Raw genomic sequence first — 17,530 nt, 5'->3', positions numbered from 1 at the left:
AACCTCTCTGCAGCCCTTCCTAAGCATGGGAATCCCACCTAAAGCTGTCAACAGGAAACATTAAGGAAAAGAGAATCAAACCCTCTTTCTAAAAGGGGCTTAAGTCTTCAGCAGTCAAGGTAGGTAGAAATGTATTTTTTCTTACTGGATTTTAAAGCATAAATTCTCTTCTTAATTCAGATGATATTTGAATTTATTATTATAGCAAGTCTTATTTAGTCCAGTAATTTAAGCAATGATCTCTGATGCACGAGGCTCAGCAGCAATGAACAGGAAACTCCAAGAGATATTGATGGAAATTAGGATGGTAACTCAGCTCTGTCCCACAAAACTCAGTCCAGGCACTGAGAATTAAGCAGAAGGGGACACTCTCAGGTCTGGCTGTTATTGATGAGCTGCTTTGGTGACAGAGTTACACACAAGGTGACATCTGATGTGTACATCAGTGCTGGGACTGGCAGTAAAGCTTGGCCCTGAATCACTCAAGGAATCAGGACTCTGCATGCTCAGTGAAGGACTTTAGAGCAGCCACAGACAGGCAGAGGGGTTGGAATATCTGACACACATAAAACAACCTCCCTTTCCTCTACAGAGCCTTTGCCCCTCTGCAGTATTGTAAGAGGGGAAAATAAAAGGAAAATAAAGAGATTGCTTCCCTATCTCATAACCATAAATTCATTAATAAAGCCTCACAATATTGTTACAGTGAGAGGCATTTCATTAAATAAATAGATACTTTAGAGCCTGTCAACCAGAAACTTTTGATGTCCAAGGAGGGAAGAGCTGTGTAAGTGCAAGTGCCAGGATGGCTCTGCTTGCTCTACCAAGATAATAATAATGCAGCTTTACTTCTCTCCTCCATTTAGCCCCCAGGCTTTTGTAGCAGTTTCACAGGATCCTCTTAACATCATTTGAACAGCCAAAGGAGAGACAGGAGTTGGCAAATAAACACTTTCCTCCACTTCCACATGTGAGACACTTCATAAAACCTTCACAACTGAGTTTACCTCAAGGGCATCACATACTTTGCAATTTAGATAAGTTATTATGCCCATCATTTGCTGAGCTCAGTGGAATGCCTGTTTCATAAATCTGAAAGCAGAGCAAACATGGATGAGTGAATAAAAGAACAGATGTAACTTACATAAGGATAAGAATATAACAAAGGCTGCACTAATATATGTGAATATGAAATGAAGTAAAATTAGCCTAACATATTATATAATATTTTAGCCAGGCATGTAGATTTTCAGCAGTTGACCTCTGCTCACCACATCTCTGCCTTCTGCAGCAGCAGGGGGACACTGATGAACTGTGCTCTTCCACTGACATTATCTCTTAATTGAAAATCAAGCCATGGAAAAGGGCCACAGACTCTGGCTCTCAGTCAGCCAAAGGAGCAAGGAGGGAGATTCATGGGATGTTGATGGGAACTGGACATGTTGCTGAATAGGATTTGCTGGCTACTCCAACAGCTTTTGATGGATATGACTTTGTAACACCTGATAAAGTCATCCAAGCCCACGCCACAGCCACTGGGAGCTGCACAAAGGATTCACAAGTCCCTGAGTTCTGGTGCATTTTCTTGGCTCAAACTTGGCTATTCCTAAATTGATAGTAGGAAACCAGTTCCTGGTTTATTCCCTCCTTGGGGCTGTGGAGATGAGTGTTTCATGATTCTGTGGACCCACTGTGAAAAGGGAAAGCAAAGGATGGGAAAGGATAGGAAAAGCACACTTTCTGAAGCAGGAGTACAAGTCTAATGTGCAATTAAGTCAGAAAATGCAAAAGAAATAACAGGAAACCTAGGAGCACACAAGGTTTTATTCAGATCCAAAGGAAACATGGGAAGTTTTCAGTTTTCTGCTACACCAGAAGGAAATAAAATTTCCTTGTACCTAAAGGCATATTTTTTCCCCCTAAAATTCCTGAAAACTCCTAAAAAAGCTAAATCAATCAAACTAATCTCATATCATCTATATCCATAATGCTTGGGCCATGACTGCTCCAAAAACCACTGCTAATGCTATCAGGGAGGAGTTTTGTGCTGAGAAGGCCTTTGGTCCATTCCACCAAGATCTAAGGTGTGATAAATCACTGGGATAATTTTAAATAGCAGCAAATCTGGCAACTAAGCAGTAAGTGCCCTAAAATTGGAATAATGTAGGTGCTTGCAGCTGCCTGGCAGTTAAATCACAGGTGATTCTGGGCATTGCCAGTGCCCACACAAGGATTTAGGTAAATATTTCCCCAGCCCTTGCTATGGTGTGTCAGTGATAAACAGGCAGCGTGCTCACCTGCTGCCCTCCACCACAGAAGGTCTCCAGCCCTATAAACACTTGTTAGCAGGAATTGCTACTGCTGTGAAAAACACTGTGAGTCAACCAGGCTGCTGATAGTAAATACTGTGCTGGACAGGGGTTTCAGAAGAGCTTGTGAAGAACTAAAGGATTCTCTGAGTTCTAGGTAGTTATTAAGTGTAATTCATTAGCAACATCAATTTTTTTTTCCTTTCCTCATCAACAAAGTCTCTTCCCACCATCTGCTTTCAGCACTGGGGCTTTGCTGCTGTGCTAAGGACCTGCAGGCAAACACTGTTTTTCCATGTTTCACTGAGCTCATCCCTGCACGGTGGGAAGGCAGAGCTGTCTGTCAGAATTCCCTCCAAAGAGAAAGGCTGTGCATGCAAACGAGGCATGGAGGGGGAACTACAGGCAGGGAGCACGAGGGACAGCAGGTCTGTCTTTGGTATCTGCATCTGAGCTATGAGCACACCAGCAGCAGGGCCAAGGTGAGAGCTGGGTGCTCACAGAAATGCAGGGAAGAGGCTTTGCCCTGCCCAGGGCAGCTCAGATCCTGGGCAAACCTCCTCCCTTGCAAAAGCAACCATAACAGAACAAATGTGCTTCACTTAAAACAAACAGAAAAATCAGGAGCTCATTTCCCCCCCATGCTTAGCAACCTCTGTTCTAATTAACTTTCATGGAAGGTATAGATGGGGATGTAATCTTTATTAAAATATCAGTAGCTTTTCTCAAGCTGTTCCTCCACACCCTCTATAGCCATCCCTGCTCACTCACAGACCCTTCAAGTATTGTTCCTTTGGTTATAGTCACTCCAAAGAGAGCTTTAGCAAGCACCTATGAGAGACAAAGGAAAACACTGAGGGGAGTTTTGGGTTTGAAGGCAGCTCCTTTACCTTCTATTACTTAGAGCTCCCAAGTAATAGAGTCTGTATGCCAGAAGATCCTTTTTGCCATTACCTGTTATTTATAGCTCCTGCAGACATCTTCAAAAGCACCTGTCTCTTCCTTGAGCATGAGTCCTCAGAGTTGTACTGGGATTTGGGAAGTTTGGATGTTTAGGCACCACACTGCAGAGGATGCAAACACACGCACCCATGCGAGACATACTTTAATGATACAACAATTTACAGGGTCTGCTTGCTGCTTATCCAACTAAATTTTTCTCTAAACAAAGTTATTTCCCTAGAGGAGGTTTTTCCTTGTTGGATTCTGCCTCTTTCTCATTTTATTCTAAACTCTTTAGCAGACTCTATAACTGCTATTTTGCATTTGCACTCAAATAAATTCAGGTTGGTCTGTTAAAAGTTGTGTGTGCTTTCAAGCTTGTGACAAGAACAGCTCCCCCATTTTTGGATGAGAGCTTCCTTTGGACAGTCAGTAGTCACTGAACACAGACATCTGCTCCTTGGAAGGGCCCCTCACAGCAAAGGTTGACAAGTTCTGTGACATCTGTGGCCCATCAGGACTTGGACAAAAGCAATGAAATGATGGATGGTCTCACACAGTTCCCCTGTCTCTGGGTTAGGAACCATCTGTGGGATGTCTTATCCTGAGGAGTGCCCAGGAAGAGTGAAGGATATTCTGGCATTGGGATGTTTCAGGGCACAACCATGTGCACCCAAGAAATTTCAGAAGGGACTGATTGGGGTGTCACCAGAAATGCACTGAGTTTTTCAGAAGTGGAGAATAAAGTCCTCGCAAAGCCCTGCTTTGAAGAGAAGGTTGGTCCAGGTGACCTCTAGAGTCCCTTACAGAGAAACCATGCCATGATTGTAATTCAGCTGCAGCCAGCAAGTGCTGCTTCCACCTCCCTGCACAGCACAAGCAAATCAATCAGGATGGCATCCAGAGAGCAGGGCTCAGCACTCACAGCAGCCAGGCACTCCCCTTTATCCATCACTGGCCAGCAGGTACAAAAGGGCAGGATCAGAAATATTTCTATATGCTCCAAACAAGGCCTGTGTGATCCTTATCTGGGTGTGCATCTATAGGATGTCATTTTCAAGAACTCCTGTAGGTTTGAATCAAACCCTAAGCCAAAGGGGCACCACATTTTGTCTCACCTGATAAGAACCTCTGCTGTTCATCCCTCCAGCTAATCCTGCTGCAGTGCCTGTTACCCAAAGAGCCCTGTGTCTTCACTGCAGGCAGAAACTGCATTAGACATCTACCAAAAGCAGAAGCATTTCCAGATTCTGCCCAGCCTCAGAGAGCAATGTAAAACCATTTCAGTTAAGAATGAGCTGATCAGCCCAGTATTCACAAAGATCATTTTCTTTTCCCAGCAAACTCAGAACTGAGATTCAGAGCAGACTAATTGACCTTCAGTCCATCCAGCTACTGCTGGTGCACTAATTATGCTTTTCACCTTCTCACTCCATGTCAGAATAGAAATGCCTTGATGTGTGGCACTGAGGAAGGGCAGACACAACCTTGCTCATTGGGCTGATTTTCCCCAAGAAGAAAGAAGCAGAAACCTTTGAGATGTGACTTGTCAGTGCTGCAGGTCTGTGCTGTGCCACCAGCACAGCAGCTTCTGGGTCCAAGGGCACACACTGAGCCCTTGTCCTTCCCAAGCTTTCCTCTGGTGTAAAAAATGTGTGATTTCCTCCAGGTGGGCCAGACTAGTTTATTTTTCTTGTCCTGTTTGATGTTTTCACTCAGCCACCAGCCTGGAGATCTGTCTGTCCTAATTCCCCTAAGCCTTAGGCCCCCAGATAACTCATGGGTGTGAACTGAAGGCAGAGAGTTGAAAACACCAACACTACCCATGTGCTCTTGCAGAGGCCAGAGGTGTTATAATTCCCTTGATTCTTGTTCTGCCTCTCCCCAAATCAAACAATTTCCAACACTGATATCTTCTACAACATACTATTGGTGCAAGAATTTGATACACAAATAATTTGGGGGCAATGTAAAATAAATACAATACTAAATAAAGAGCACAAAATAAACCCTAAGGATCTTCATTTTCAGATTTCTGTCCCCAAAACCCTACATTTCTCTGCTTGGCTTCATCCCAAAGCACCTACAGGCACCACAAGGATGTGCTGTGGACCAAGCATGCAATTAGCTTAAAATTCATCTTTCATTTTTATTTGTTCTTCATTCTGTTCATTTCCTTTTCCTGCTCCTTCCAGCTGATCACAGAGGACAGACTAAAGACAGAGAGAAAAATCCAGAGGGAGAAATAGGGTCAGGAGCAGCCTGAAATCAGGAGCTAATGAGAAAGAAAGGTGAGGAACTTGAGTAGGTGGAGCAGCTGTGCACTGAGGAGCCTCCAGCTGGACCAAAGCTGCAGACACTGATCCAGAGAAGGAATGCTCTGAGGTGGAGTGAATACTCAGAATATTCCAAAATGAAGATGATGTAGCAGAGGATTAAAAATGGGTGATGCCCAGTTTGTCTCCGTAAGTTCTCAGGTCACCAGGCACTGAGGAAAAGTCCATAAAGCCACAGGATAGCAGATGGGAAAAGTGTGGATTTGTACACTCAGGAGAGGATTTAAGGGACTTCACTCTAAGGATGTGAGGCAGCAATTGAGTCACAGAGAGCTGAGCACAGCCCTGCAGATGGGCTCTGCCAAGCACTGAGGCTGGCACACGTGGGGATTTGTGGGGATCAAGGCACGACAGGTGAGGACCATAATCCAAATCCAAATTGTGCAAAGGACTGACCTGGTGTTACTGATGTGTGTGGGCTGGGATCATGCCCGAAAAGAGCCTCGTGTGAATCACTGATAACACCAGCAGTGAATGCTCTGCTGTGAGCCAAGCCCAGCAGAGCTCTTCACCTGGGGTTCAGTGCTGCTTTGGCCTGAGAGCAGCTGCAGGATTCAGCCACAGATCCCTGGGATTCCATCTCAGCATCAGTCTGTAGCCAGTTATTACTCTGCTTGGGAATAAACCTTTTCCAAAATCCATTTTCCTTCCGCTTTTGTTCTAACACTCATCATGTTTGGGCTGGCTACAAACGGTGTCCTACCTACTCCCACCCACATGTATTCTTATTTAAACTTCTATTGGGAGGGGGGGAAGGGGAAAAAAAGAAGATAAAAGAAAAAAGTGAAGCTATTGATTCAAGAAATTTGCATTTCCCAGGGAGAGCCCCAAAGGTGCCTCACCACAGCCAGGCAGCAGAGGAGCAGGCACAGGCAGGTTTTAAATCAAGGCAAAAAGGCAGAACATAATGCTTCCAATTTACTTTCTTAAAATGAAATGTGCAAGGTAAAAAGCCATGAATTAGCACTAGTGAACGCTGCAGCCACCAAAAAGAGATTTTTAAGCCATTCTCCACTGCTCCCCCCCCCTTTATCTTGTCAAGAGACTGTATTTTCATTGTGTGCTCCTGGTAATTTGAATCCTGCTCGGGCTCAGCGCGCACCGTGTAATTGTGAGTCGGCAAGGGTTTGAATGTCATCACTGCTGTGCAAATAACATCATCAGCTCATCAGCTGTGTCAGTAACATTGCAATTATGTAAGCCACTATTATTTCCACCCCTGATATGCCATATTAGAACTTATTTTGGGGGCTGGAGCTGACAGGTATTCTATCAGTATGAAAAGCACACAACAGCAGCCGAGCTACGGCTCCAGGTAGGAACATCATTCCCCTGGGACTCCCTGGTGACATCACCAGCGGTGCCAGAGCTCATGGATGGTCCTGAAGGAGCTGCTGTAAAGCCTGTTGCTGTTCTGGTGTCACCATTGCCCTCACCCCACACCCTACCCAGCACTAAGGACCTGTTTTGTTTCCTCTCACTCTTTGTGCTCACCCAAATGCAGACCCCGAAATAGAAATGGTGAGTTTTAACTGCTGAAGAAAGTTTGGTAGATATTTTCATTTGGTCTATTGGAGAAGAGTCTTAGGGGTTTAGTGGCTGTTTATAATATGGCTAAGCCCCTGGACTGCAGCTCAGCACTTACTGATTAGTTTTTCTGAGGCTTCCCATGTGCTTTTGGCCAGATCAACAATTTCCTAAGCTTTTATTTTCACCTCCTTAAAAATGAGGTTGGCATAATGATTCTTTCCTCTAATCCTCCATGTGATTATACAGGTGAGCACATCCCAGCAGAGGCAGCCCCTGAGGCTCCTCAGAGAGCCCCAGCCTCTCTGTGCTCCTGTTCCAATGGGTCTGCTGGCAACAAGGGAGCAGAAGCCCAGGCACAGCCAGCAAGGTTCACCAGCACTGCAGAAGCTCTTTCCTGCAGCATCATGCTCTGTTCTAAGCACAGCTGATCCCTGGAAATGCTCCATGGAGCAGGCAGAGCTCCTCTGCCAGAGCCATCCCCTGTGCCCCCAGCAGCCCAGGGGAGCAGGTGGAATAGTCCATAAACATTCCTGCTTGCCTTGGCTTTTCTCTCACACACCCACAGCACAAACCACAGCCAGAGCAGCAGCACAGCTCCAAGCTCAGGCTGAGGAGCACTTTGGTAACAGCTCAACACATGAGGAACAATGGGAAGCCACACTTGGATTAATTCCCAGTCAGCTGCTCCATGTTGTGCCTAAAGAAACAACGCTCCACTGAACGTGTGTCAAGATGATAGATTCAGACTTTTTCTTTTTTTTCCAAGATTATTTCAGCTTAAAATGCAATTGGAAGATTGATTCTTTAGATCCTCACATTATATAGGGTCTGGGTCTAGAGTATAACTCAGTGTGAAGGGAGATGATTCTCATCTTCACCTTCCAGAGATGCTGCGTGTCACCAAAGCTGACAAAGAGAATGAATAAAGGCAAGGGCTGGGGAGAGGGAGGCAGGAAATTATGAATGCTTGGTATTTACAGCATACCTGTACACAGTACTATTATTCCTTTTTTTTTTTTTTTTTTTTTTTGGAAATCACTCCTGCAAGGAAGATGAATACCTAAATATGCTCTTTATTAGGTTAATTACTGTTTTATTTGGGGGGGGATGCTGAGGTCATTATTCTTTTACTGTATTCTCTAGTGTATTATATTCACAGCAAAACATATTTATTCAGAACTTCATTTTTATTTAATAGAAAAATGTTTCTTGCCACAGCAGTGTGGAATACTCATTTTTCTCCATGTGTTGATTTTTGGCATATAAATGCCAGAAGCCTCTGTTCTCTTTCCTTATCAAGAAAAACTTGCCCGAGATTAATTTCCTCATCATCCTTTCCTTTTAAAGTGGCTGTTTTTCAATGCCATTTAAAGGCAGAGTTGTGATAAATTCCTGGTTTCAATGAACAGATTTCAATGAAAGAGTCTATTCCATAGCAGTAAAGTCATTGAATCCAAATAGAAAGAGAAAAAAAAATTATGAAGTTGGGTACTGCTACAGCAGCCAATTCTGTGAGAAGTGCCCTCATGTGTTTTGCTTTCTAATGACAATTAGTTTTGAAATGAACTGATTGCAAAAGTTGTTAATATTTTTCTAGAGGGAAAGGGACATTCTTCTGACACAACTTCTTTTCAATTGCATGTTGGACTAATCGAAAACTATTTTAACACAGCAAAAGATAATTTCTTAAGGAACAAAAGCTTAGATGGAAAACATGAATTTGACTCCAAATCTGTACATTTCTGACCCTAACATTTAGCTATAGAGCCAAAGAGGAGATTTATAGATTTTATAGGTATTGGGTAGATGGGCCAACAAGAGCCATCTTTCTACTTAATGATCCTTCCCCTTTCTATGGATTACCTTTAGCAAGACTTTATCCTGTACTTCATTAGTCTGAGCTGTCTGTGAAAGGCTTATTTTAAATAGAATTCACTTTAAGTTGTATTAATTAATATTTAAATTGCATTAATTTTTATTAATTTTCAATTCCATTCAATTGTATTGCATTTTAAATTGTAAGTAACATGCAGAAAAACAATTTCCTACTGTCAGAATATTCTGCATCCAAACTATAAACCCCTGCTTGTTTGTCACCCAAGCAGCATGGAAAACAGGGATCCTCAGCCAGAGATCACCTGAGCAGGTGATGCTGGCCCAGCTGAAGTTCAAGTTCTGCTAATGCTGGCAGTGCCTTTTGGTGCAGTTTCTTTGCAGGAAAATAACCTCACCCTTACAAAACCAGCATTCAGTTCACTGCTTTTTCTCATTCAAGGGTGATTTTAAAACAAAAGGATAGAAAGAAAGGAAAAATCCAGTCCCTAGCCCTAAGATTTAATTAAAAATCCAGGACCTCAAAAGGTATTTAGCCACTTAATTCCCATTATCTGTTTATCATAGACAGTCCAAGGCTTTTAGCTGCTAGAGACTGCCTTCCTAGGCTCTCAGGAAAGATTTCTGAAAAATAAGAAGAACTGGCAAAAGCTTTGATGGTCCTTTGTTCATTGTTAACAGAATAAAGAAATCTTTTTGAGAAAAATCAGAGCTCCTTAAATATGTAGGACAGAGAAAGGAAGAGTTATTGCCCTTTGGAGACAGCATTATTTTGCCATGGAGTTGGTTTTGTCAGATGAAGTTTTATGACACATAGTGGCAATCATCCATCTTTGATGAGCAGGCACACAGTAAATCAGAGAGACTGCTCTCCACGGATCACCGAGCCACAGCACACGCCTTGCTAAATCATGAGGCTCTTAAATAAATACCCTTAATGCGTTTCAAGCTGGCTTAGAATTCTGCAATATTTAATGAAAATCAGGTGTTTTTATCTGGAATGTTGGAAAATAATAAAGTGCACTGGAAGCAGGTGATCCCTGTGAAGAGAAAAAGCAGCATTGCCAAGAAAAAAAAACCAGTTGTGTGTGCAACAAGAACAAGTGGAGACCCGAGCAGAGTGAGAGAAATGTTGCAGTCTCGTTTCAGAGCTTTGGAGAGACCCAGATCCGAGGCAAGATGTGACATTTCACTTCTCAGATATCAAGTAGGGCGGAAAAGCTGTCTTACACTGCAGATCAATACATCACTTAGAGAGGGGGAGAGAGGCCACGGCCCAAATCAATCTGCAGGGTGTCAGAAACATCTAGGCCACGGTGCCCTTTAGCCCCCAGAGAGCCTCAGACCAAAGCAGTTGTCAGGAGATGAAGTCAGCCAGGAAACAGCACAAAGCAAATGTGAAAGAAGCCTCTTGTCGTGGAGAAGGGCATTGCTGTTTTCCAAAAATACCCAGCTGTAATGCACAGCTCCCCAGGCCCCAGTGTGCATTGGATTTTACTCAGGTTCAAGTTGTGAAAAAAAGGGCAATTATTTATTCCATGGATATACTATATTTTGGCTGGACAATGAGGAAGCTGAAGGAAGGGGAAGTAGGTAAACTTGATTTTTAAATAAACTACAGACTGGGTTACAACAATCCTCTTAGCTGGCAATTTCTATGGAGTAAAGATATAAACCACAGTTTCTCTCATTCAGGAAATATTATTACAAGCTGGACTTGACTCCTCATCCTCATTTTTTGGCTAAGGGCACATTAAAGAGCCTGGCCCATGGTTTCTGTGGCTGTTTTAGTCCCATGCACAAGGACACATCTGAGACCATCCCCACAAGTTCCACTTTCAGGTCACTTCTCTTTCAAAGAGCCGTTCCCAAATGAATGATGGGGACTTGTTTCCCTCCATCACAGAATTTTTTTTGTCACAGGAATGATTTATCTGTTGACAGCCAGGTTCACTGCCCCCAGGCAACTGATGGCAGTTGAAACCACTCGATGAAAAGAGAAGAACACTATAACCAGTTTTAAGAAAGGGAAGGAAAAGGTAAAAGTAAGTCCTTCCCTCCAAGACTGCCTTGTAACTCTTCCCTGCAAGAGACACAAAGTCAACTCCTCCAGGTGCTAGGTGTGGTATACCCTTGGGTTACAACATTAATTATAACTTGGAGAAGGTAGACCAGGCAGTGGTTGTTCTAAAAAAAAGATATTCCACTATTTGTGAAGTCTCTCCTGTCAAAGTGGTATGGTAAAAACACTTGGAAAATACAAGGTTATGGTTCAAAGCATGTCTACACCTAAAGTATTGCATGAAACACATCACCAGAGGAGCAAGATGAGGTGAGCTCATGACATCCAATTGTTGGGACTAAACAAGGACATGCACTAATGAGATCCACTGGCAGGGATTAAAGCAGTGCTCTGCTTGTGGCTGAGCTCTGTGGGGTCAGTGAGAGGGACTGCACTCAAAATGATTTGAAGCACCTCAGGCACAGTGCAAGTATCTCCTGTTTCACATCCAAGATGAAGGAAAATTTCAAATTTGACTCCATAGATTGCAAATTCTTGAGAATAAGGACTGTTCTATGGCCCACTCCTGAGGGCCTCTTGGGACTTAGCATATTAATATTTCAAAACAAAATACCACATAACAGAAAAAGAGACTGATATTAAGATATTTATAAGCTAGTTATCAGTTTATAGATACAGGAGGGATATTAGGCACCACACTACTTCTAAAACAAAGTCCATGGCTGAAATGAGAAGAACCAGGATACAAGGTATTAAATTTGAGAGGCCATACAAATGTAACCTGCTGTTCACTCAGTGGCAGATGTGATCACACACCCTCAATCTCAAAAACCAGAACAGCAGCAGGCCACAGTTTTACACTTCTCGATCTGAACCACAATTATTGTCACAAGAGCCAATTTCACATTGGGCCGTTTCTTGTTGTTGTAATTCATCATGAGAAGACTGAGATCTGAGATACCTCAGCAGGGCACAGCCCATGAATAATACAGCACGTTGCTCTGACCTTTTCAGTTTGCTTTGTGGTGTGATTGGCCAACTGTTCCTGTCCTCCCTGTTAACCACCCCATTAACCTGGGACCAAGGTGCAATGGACAGACAATTAGCCAGCAGAATGCTAAAAAGGTTAATGCAGGAGCTCACAGCCTTGGCTTTCTTGAGCTTCAATGGGTATTAAGATTCTGCAATCTTTCCTCTTTCAAAGTCTGCAGGGAAAAAACAAGAATTCACACAGGATGAACTTTGTTCTCAGATCATAATCATGTAGCTCCTCTCAGATGTCACACTTGGATGATTCCAGCATATGCGTGAATAAACCAAGAAGAATGTTTATTTTTACTCCTCTCAATATGGAGAATATTCAGATAAAGTGGTGAACCTTTTCTCTGAAGCTGACCATTCTTGAATAAAGGAAAATTGGAGAGAGTAGTGGCAGAGCAGCTCCACACAACAGCCTTCTTCCAAAGGTCACTCTTGCTACACTAACTACTCCAGCTGAGTCATCCCAGGCATCTCCTACTCAAAGAGAGCAAATGCTGGAATTTTCACATCCTGTGGGCAGAAAACTTCATCTCAGAACTCACCAAGACTGTGAGGACAGGCAGAGCTCACATGTTCTGGCACATGGAGAACGTGAGGCACAGTAGGGCTCAGTGGAAGTGCCTGTTGAAAGCAACTGCCCCATTTCTCTGGATATCTACACATTTTTAAAGTCTCCCAATACCTTATTTTTCAAAAGATAAAACCCCTATGGATGACACAGAGTTATAGGTAAGTATCAGAAACTGTTTTCTGAAGCCTTGCAGTCAACAGTCCTAATTTCACCATTTCACATGGGCTTCTTTTGCTCATAAAGATTTCCTAACCAACACTCCAGTGGTTCATTTATGATGACCTGGGATAAGTTTTTTTTTCAGACACTGCCACATTCTTGGTTTTGTGGAAATATCTGAGTTACTATTACTAGCAATGCTATGAAATACTTTAGATGGAAGCAGAGAAAAGGACCTTTTTGACACCCTTTGCAACACCAAATTTTACATTTATTACGGGTATTGACCGCAATAACGCAGAGCCCTTTTTATTACCTTCCACTAATAATATATTCTCTATTTTGCTTAAGGTGACCAATGATATTCAGACAGGAAGAATTATTAACAGGGAAAAGATAAAGCTCTAAATTATAAAAATGACTTGATAGTTTCTCTCTGTAATACATTTTAAGTCCAGAAGGGACCATTAGGATCACCTATATGCCAAGGATTTTTACACTGCATTTCTTGATATATGGGATCTCAAGTATCATACCATTTCTTTTGACCCTTGCTCTTGAGCACTATCTCTGATGGATTTTTACAAACTGCATATTAAAATATTCACATGCTTTGGGGCCTGCTCACAAACTGAAAGAGATTAGAGAAGCATAATTTCTTTTCAGAAGAGCAGTCTGGTTTTTTTTATTTTTAGTATAAAAGTTTTTCTCTGTTTCTGTAACAGGTGAAACCAGCATAAAGAAAAGTTTATCATGCTGCCATATATTTAATTTGAAAAGATTGGTGGGAACTTTAATGAGTTCTAATTCTATATCTGGGATAAAACTGAATATTTCTGAGCATTCAGCAAGAGTTATCACAGTTATGCCATTTACAGGCTCTACCAGTGCATTCAGCAGCAGACAGACACCATCATGAGAAGGACTGCCAACCTCAACAGCTGATCTCTACTGATCACTATCACAAATTAAGACATACCACAAATTAGGAGAGGGCTGATCTTGTCAGAATCAGATTAAATTCTGGGTATGTTGAATAGAAATGGCAAATAAAGAGAAAGGAAATCAATCCATTCCTGGATTTGTTCAACAGTCTGGGTGACCTGGGGAGTCCCTGCGGCAGTGAATGAATTGTGCCCTCCTGCAGATAAAGTTTTAGAACTCTCTTGGTTGTGTGCTCATTTAAGGAGGGCTGAGGTGATCCACAGGGAATGAGAGTGGCAGGAACCAAGGAGTCCTTGTGCTGCTGTCGTGTTTAACTCAGCCCCAAACAGCCACTCGCTCTCCTGGGTGGGAGGGAGAGAGAATCAGGAGAGCAAAAGTGAGAAAACTTGTGGGCTGAGATGAAGACAGTTTAATAAGAGAAGGAAAAGCCATGCACACAAGCAAAGCCAAACAAGGAATTCTTTCCCCACTTCCCATGGGCAGGCATGTGTTCAGCCAAAAGCTGTATCAGCGACTTTCCACCACACACAACAGTGACTTGGGAAGACAAAAGTCATCACTCTGAACATTCCCACTTCCCTCTTCTTCCTCAGCTTTATGCTGAACATAATACAATCTGGAATATCCCTTGGGTCATTGGGGTCAGCTGTCCTGCCTCTGTCCTTTCCCAAATCTTTGTGCATCCCCCTCCCCTTGCTGGGACTGAGGTGAGGAGCAGAAAATGCCTCAGCTCTGTTAAGCCCTGCTGAGCCATAACCAAAACACCCCTGAGTTATCCACACTGCTCCCAGCACAGATCCAAAGCACAGCCACACATCAGTTACTGGGAAAAGAATTAACCCTACCCCAACCAAAACCAGCACAGCTGCCTTGAAAAGCTTTCCCCCAAAGCCCTATTTATAGCAGTAACTCTACTTTTGAAATACATTTTTCAACTGCTGTTGTTAAATGTGCCCAAAGAGCTTTTATTTTTCAAAGGGACGATAACATCAGGTTTTACACATCGACAAACAAGCAGAGAAAAAGCTTTTTTTATTAAAATGTGGAATGTCACTTTTTGTGGGGATAATAGCTGGAGGTGCATAAAACCAAATTCTGCCATTTAATTAGTAATCAGCAGTGATCTGTTAGTCAGTTACTGTAATTCATGAACTGTTAAGTCAAAGCAAAAATGGCAAGTAATTAGACTGTATCCATTAGACCTTCCCTAGCACACACTCATACAGCCAGGGTTTCAATTGGAGGCAGAAATGGAAGTGTGAAACTCCTTAATATATTCCACTTTTTAATTAGCAATCAGCGCTGATTTGTCAGCCATACCAACTCTAATGCATGAGCCATTGAAACACAGAAAAAAGGCACACTTTCAAAACCATTTATGCTCATATTTACATTCCCTCCAGGGTGAAACATTGGAGAAAGAACTGAAATGCCATCAGAGAGCAGCAGAAACTGTGTAGGACCTCACAGTCCAATACAACCACTGCATCACTAATGGTTTGGGTGAAGACACAAATTATTTACAAGAGGCAGTTGGCACGTCCAGACACTGACAGATAAACATTAATAAGCATTACCTTTGTTAACTGTACACAACTCAAAATCTCCAAGAGCTCAGGCAGTTTATATTCCACTCAACTCCATTTGAAAGGATCTATTAATAAACTGATAGCAAACTTACCAGGTTGCTGCATTTTGGATGGAGACAGGAGTGAGAGAAGTGTAAAAAGTCCTCCTTTGCCTAATCTTCAGAGCTGCCAGAGGAACCTAAGCAAGAACAGCAGAACACATCCTGCTTCTGGGCTTTGGTAGGTGCAAGATTTTACTTCCCCCAAGCCAGGATGGGCTCTACAGCACTCCTGAAGCTGAGCAGCAAAACTGGGCACTCCAGCATTAGGCCAAGAGCCCCTTCCTTGTTCATCAACCCTTAAAGAACTTGAGGAGCTGAGGGAAGAGAGGGAATGAGGTGTAGAGGTTGTCCTCTTTTTATCCATGTTAGTATAAATACCAGAACTTCCACTCATATAAAGTACATTCACTAGGCCTCCCTACAGGGCATAAAAAGAAAAGGCTGCTTCATACATATTTGTAAGAACCTTTTGTTTATCAAAATACACAAACACATATATTGTTATATATAATAACTTACTTCAGAAACAGAAGGTAGCTCCTATAATAGTCAGGCTCTGTACTTGAAGTCATTGTCAGTGTATGGATCAGCTGACAAAAGCACCAACACAGCTTAAACTAATTACAGTTTGCAGGTAGGGTGGTAATTGCACTTCTAACTGCCTAAATTAAGTATACAAAGGCCTGGTTACATTTGCATAGAGGCTGACAGGATACTTTGTGCCAGCTGAAAATTCTGCCCTCAGCAGTGGTAATGTTCTTTACAAAAAAAAAATTGCTGTTGTTTGCCTAACATCTGACAGAGTGACATCTATTTCACCACATGCTTAATTAGTTTGTTTTCATGGTGTTCCCGCTTCCATCGCAGCTTTCCTTAGTGCTGGGAGAGGGGCAGGTTTCTGGCTCTGCTCTTGAAACCGGTCCCAAGGCAAAGAACCAGTTTGCCTTTCCCCTTCCAATGTCAGCTGCGAGGAGCACTCAGCCAGCGTTTCCAGCTTTCAACAGCTTTTGTGTTTTTAAAGTACCTCCTAGCTGCCCCTTTGTGTCTGATGGCTGCCTTTCAGGGCTGGAAACATCCATCTCGCAGAGGAGGTTGCAGCTCCTGCATTTGAAACAGCAACTATTTCTCTGCAAAGCACAGGTCAAGCTGTCCTGTTGAATCTACCACAAATTTGCAAACAGGTGCTCTCGAGCAGCTGTGAGATCTCCACCTTTTCCCTTTGAACAAGAACCTCTAAAAGATTAATCATGTTTAGCCGTTAATGCTTCAATAGTCTGTGAGTGTACATTTATGAGTTCTAGGCATGTGAATGGCTCCAACCTCTATTCCAGACTTCCTCCAGTCTGGTCTTGAGTGTGTCAGTGGGGCTCTTCTAATTTTTTTAAGCAAGCAGACGAACTTTTGCTTCCTTAAACATCACCCCACAAAACTCCCACCCAAAAGATCTTTTCCTTTGACAGCTGTCCTTCAACTACAAATTTAGAGCAATGGTTAAGAGAATTCTTGTAGCACTGCAAACTACTCAATAAACTGTTTTTGTACAGCCCACAAGAAAAGGTTGTATTTTAAACAAAGACCATCTTTGGACTTCTTCAGAATTCCAGTTTTTCTGAATGAAAAAAAATTTGTATGCTGAATATGTGTTGGCTGACTCTGTAGCACAGAGATTTTAAAATGTCCTTTTAAGCCAGTTTTTTTTCCTTAAAAGAGTTGCAGAACAGATCTTCTAGTTTTACAATTCAGAAATCTCAATATAAAGACTTAGGAAATTATACTGAATTTTCCTAAACTAAACTGAAATTTTAAAAAAATCATTCAGGAGATGTGAATTGTCTGTATCATGACTGAAGCTAGGTGTTGTACAAAAGCAGATGTTTACTGCTACTCAGTAAGTCACAGCCCATGAGGTGAGATGATAAAAGTAATATTGTTTAAAATTCTGGTTTGGAGAAGCAGTCTCACCTCAGAGTTCAAAATACCCTCCAAATTTTTGTACTTATTCCATTGCTACAAGTACAAGGAATATTGGAAATGGAAAAGGTGGGGCAAACTTCTCATTTGTAAAAATTCCTTATTTTGGCTTGTTTCTCTTACTCTGGATCACCTTTTTAACTCAAAAACTCATTTCCACCTCCCAGCCTGTTCTGTCATCTTACTCAAGATTTTGCTGCTGTGTGACAGCTGTAAAACTCTCTCCCCTTCCCTTCCCAC

At 42.4% G+C, this 17,530-nt stretch overlaps 1 protein-coding gene across 1 annotated transcript in view; it reads right to left on the bottom strand.

The window, feature by feature from the left end:
* Positions 1-549: 549 nt before the first annotated feature.
* Positions 550-17,530, bottom strand: part of FNDC3B (fibronectin type III domain containing 3B) — a 297,560-nt gene continuing 280,579 nt past the window's right edge. The window contains exon 27 of the mRNA XM_079315475.1: positions 550-560. The gene's annotated coding sequence lies outside the window, so the exon portion shown is untranslated. The remainder of the gene's footprint in view (positions 561-17,530) is intronic.

The sequence above is a fragment of the Erithacus rubecula genome (genome assembly GCF_903797595.1).
Source record: "Erithacus rubecula genome assembly, chromosome: 11".
Taxonomy (NCBI): domain Eukaryota; kingdom Metazoa; phylum Chordata; class Aves; order Passeriformes; family Muscicapidae; genus Erithacus; species Erithacus rubecula.
The sequence above is the reverse complement of the archived record's forward strand: the minus strand, read 5'-3'. Positions and strand labels throughout refer to the sequence as shown.